The sequence below is a fragment of the Pogoniulus pusillus genome, chromosome 4, assembly GCF_015220805.1.
Source record: "Pogoniulus pusillus isolate bPogPus1 chromosome 4, bPogPus1.pri, whole genome shotgun sequence".
NCBI lineage: Eukaryota > Metazoa > Chordata > Aves > Piciformes > Lybiidae > Pogoniulus > Pogoniulus pusillus.
This window is the reverse complement of record NC_087267.1, coordinates 480,393-484,353: the sequence shown is the minus strand read 5'-3', so window position 1 is coordinate 484,353 and position 3,961 is coordinate 480,393. Positions and strand designations below refer to the sequence as shown.

The 3,961-nt window shown below is 55.4% G+C and overlaps 1 long non-coding RNA gene across 1 annotated transcript; it reads left to right on the top strand.

The window, feature by feature from the left end:
- The first annotated feature begins 468 nt into the window (after positions 1 to 468).
- On the top strand, positions 469 to 1,769 carry LOC135175048 (uncharacterized). The gene is made up of 2 exons (XR_010302187.1): positions 469 to 620; positions 874 to 1,769. It is a non-coding gene; the product is annotated as an uncharacterized LOC135175048 (long non-coding RNA).
- The last annotated feature ends 2,192 nt before the right edge of the window (positions 1,770 to 3,961 follow it).

Below are 3,961 nucleotides of genomic sequence, written 5' to 3'. Positions count from 1 at the left end.
AATGTCAGAAATTAAATCCTCAGCTGTGAGAAAGAAGAAAAAAAATCACAACAGCAGTAGCCTCTATCACCCATTCTTCTGCTGAGAAATGCCACTGGTCAAAACATAGATAACACACTCCCTTCTCACACACTGCTCAGTTAGCTCTCACTTCTGCTCCTTCTTCGGGCAGTCTGGCCTCTGGAGTTGCCTCTGCCTTAACTCTAATCTGACCTAACTCTTTTTCTGCCTTAACTCTAATCTGACCTAACTCTTTTTCCTCTAACCTCCTGGTCAGATTCTTGACATCTCACCTCAGACCTCCAGGTTTATCAGGTGAGTTATATGTGGGTTGATCTGGCCCGTTGCCAGGGTGGGTCTGAAGGCTGCCAGGTGTGATGCTTAGCCTGCTCCCACTTCCTGTCGAAGTCCCTACAAAAGCAGAAGAGCTTCCTGATTTCTCTCTCTCCCTGCCTTCCCTGCTTGCCAGCATCACCATCCTGTTTCCTGGCACTCTTTGGTTTACCATGTGGTTTGAGGGGTTCCAGGTTACCCCAGATTCCCTAAAAAAGCTATGGAGACCAAGACCCTCAAACCATGACATAAGGAGGAGAGACTGCTGTTCTAACCACACACAATAGGTAAGGCTGTAGCTTGCGTCCTGATAAGGAAGCAAAGTGGCCTGTGCTACATCACCCTTGGAACCAGCGTGAAGGATGAAAGCAAGCTGTGAAATCCCAGCAAACTGTGTGAGCTCGGAGCTGAGCTGCAACCAAAGAACATGATGTAGTACCCAAAGAACTAACAGGAATATGCCTGGCTCTTCTGGGAATTCTAATGTGCATGCATGTGTTTAAGAAACAGAAACTGCTACTCTGTCTTCTTGTCATGCAGGATCTGAGACCAGAGCCTCCTTGCCCCCAAATATTCACAGCTTTTGACTGAAGAAATGGTTGCCCCCTTGTGAGGAGTGGTCTGAAGAACATTATCTGTCTCATCATTGTCATCAAGATTCAGGACCCCTGTGCCCCAAACGCTTGGCCTGATATTTTGGCTAACATCTTATCATGAGTTTTGCAGTGGCCTACTCCATAATAAGTTGCTGATTAAGTTTCTGAGCCTGTACAATGGATTTTGCAGGTGCAGCTCCCATGGGAAGAGCTCTGCCTGGCACCAGCTTTCCATACCTGCCAAGTATGATGGATGATTCCACTGGCCATGGTCACTGCTTTCAAACATAACTGCTGCCAAGAGGGGCTGATGCCAAGGTGTTGCTAAGGGAACCATGAAGCTTAGTGAACTCTGCTCATTCTAATGTCACTGTAATACACAAACACAGCTCCTGGTCTAGAGCTACTCTCCTCCTTAGGACAATATGCCTTGGACATGCCTCCTTGGGACCAGACCACCACTCAGTCACTCCTCCTTTGACATGCATAGAAGCCTTAGTCGTGGGGGGCACAAGGGGTGGAGAAAGGCAGAGTTTGGACATGGGCAGGTATGAAATGGATTACAAAAGATATCTCCCTAGCAGCAGGCTTTGAAGGAGAACTTTCCCCACCGAATCAAGAAAAGATCAGAGGTACCAGCAGGTCTGGATCCAAGCCCAAAGAAACATCTTTGGACTCTTGCACTGGTGGCACCTATAAACCTCTTTCTCTTTCCTCTCTTCACTTTACCTTTCCCTTTTCTCCACCTATTGTGCACCATCTTATGGGCAAACCGTCAAGTTTTACTGTCGATCGAAGTGAACCCCCTGGTATGGGGGGTGGTTGCACTTTCAGATCACACTAATGAACCATCATGACTCCACTGTGACACCCCTAAGACTTAAAACTGGGCTTTTAGGGGGTTTCCTTATATAGCAAATGTTAGGGCATCATCTTGCCTTCTTTTCCTCTGTGCACACGTGTCCTGGTAGGGCACAGCCTGCTGGGCCGGTTTCACCCTGCTGCGGAGGCAGGGAGTTAACGCGGCCGAGGCAGAGCTGTGGCAGTTTCCCGAAAACCTGCCCCGAAACTACAGACAGAGATTCGCTGAGTTCTGGTTACCAGCTTGGGCTCGCTGGAGGAGGTCCACAGGGTGCCACAGGTAGCCTGGCTACTCTGGAAGTCAGACGTCGGAAAAGGCCTGAGCTGTTACTGCACAGCGCTGTTGTGAGCAGCAAAGCTGAGCCCAACTAAACTCACCGTCAGGCTGGTCGAAGAGGGAGCTCCAGCTGCCGGCCGCTCGGGCGCTCCTTCGGGAGCCGCAGCAGGGTCCTTGAGGCCGTAATGGGCGCTAATGGGCGCAGCATTGCCCCGGGGCCAGCGCCGGGCCCCCGCTGCGCAACCGCTCCAGGCGGGGGGCAGGCTCCGGCGGGCAGAGCGCTCGGGCAGGCAGGATCTCTGAGGCGGGCACCCCAGCGCGGGCAGCGCCCCGGCATTTGTACCCTGCCCGGGCACAGGGCAGAGCTGCCACTGCCTGGGCGCTAGGAGCACAGCCAAGCACCTGCGCGACTGCAGCGCGGGCACCGCTCGCGCCTAACGGCCCCACTGCGCGGGCACCGCTCGTGCCCCAGGGCCGCGGGGCAGGGGCAGGTCTGTGGGAGCCTTTTCCTCTCCCGTTCGAGCCGCAGAGGGAGGCAGGGAGGTGCACGGGGCTCCAGGCCACGCCCGCCTCATCAACAAGCACCACCTGCCGAACAGGTGCCTGCAGTTACCTTCTCGCAGCAGCAACGGCTGCGCTTTCCTGTCCGATTGGTGAGCTGCTGGCTTGTGTCCCCGCAGCCTGCGCGCACTGTGACCTTCTCTAGCTTTCCACTGGGTGGCTAAATTCATATGCCGCTCGTGCCTCACGGCCCCGCGCTGCTCCCCCCGGGCACTGCGCGGGCACCGCTCGTGCCTCAGGGCCCCGTGCTGCTCCCCCCGGGCACCGCTCGTGCCTCACGGCCCCGTGCTGCCCCCCGCGGGCACCGCTCGTGCCTCAGGGCCCCGTGCTGCTCCCCCCGGGCACCGCTCGTGCCTCAGGGCCCCGTGCTGCCCCCCGCGGGCACCGCTCGTGCCTCAGGGCCCCTTGCTGCCCCCCGCACGCCCGCAGGGCAGGGGCAGGAGCAGGGGCAGGCAGGTCTGTGGGTGCCTTTTCCTCTCCCGCCCAAGCCGCAGAGGGAGGCATGGAGGTGCACGGGGCTCCAGGACAAACCCTGGCTCTCCTCCTGTCGTGCCAGGGTCCGGAGGCGAGTCAGAGGAGCAAGCAATAAGGGTTTGGCCCCAGCACAGCCTTGAGGGCTAGGGGGCTCAGCACCAGGTGTCGGGTGTCTTGTGCTGCGTGTCAAAGCAGGCAGGAAGCTTTGCTTTCATGGGCCAGAGCAATGGTGCTGTGCCGGCTGGCCCGACTGAGCTTCAATGTGAGCATTTAGCAGGGGGTGGTTTAGGAACCCTGCCTTTCTGCACCAGCCTCTGTCTGCACGGCGCCTTCCTGCCTCTGCTGGTTAGCGGCTCCTTAAAGGCGGCCGCGCGTATGCAGCTCACCCCCGCCGGCTTAGCAGCAGCTCTCCCCCTGCCCGAGGCAACTCCTTACCCTCAGTTTGAAAGTGCCTTTGCTATAGGAGACTCGGGGACCAAAAGCATCACGAGTAGCTCTGCTGGAGCGAATGCCAAGGCTCCATAGCCGTAGAGAGAACTTTCCCTGTTCTTGTGTTCCTATTTCCAAGTTCTGTTGGTTTCAACTGTTCAATTCCGTGCAGTTGCTTCCTGCTGACCGAAGATCCAAAGTGCCTCCGGGAATTTCCCCGGTTTTTGAATAGTAATAGGTACAATTAATATTCATACAGAAATTGATATTCCTAAGTCACAACGGTTATTAATTTCCAATACACCACGTTGAGTCTGAAATGGATGAGATGGCAATCAAACGGAATAAGAGACCGAGTGCTTATTCTCCTTCCTGAGTGTGGTTTTAATGCTCCAAAAGGAAACATTTTCATGTAAAAAATAATAATGAT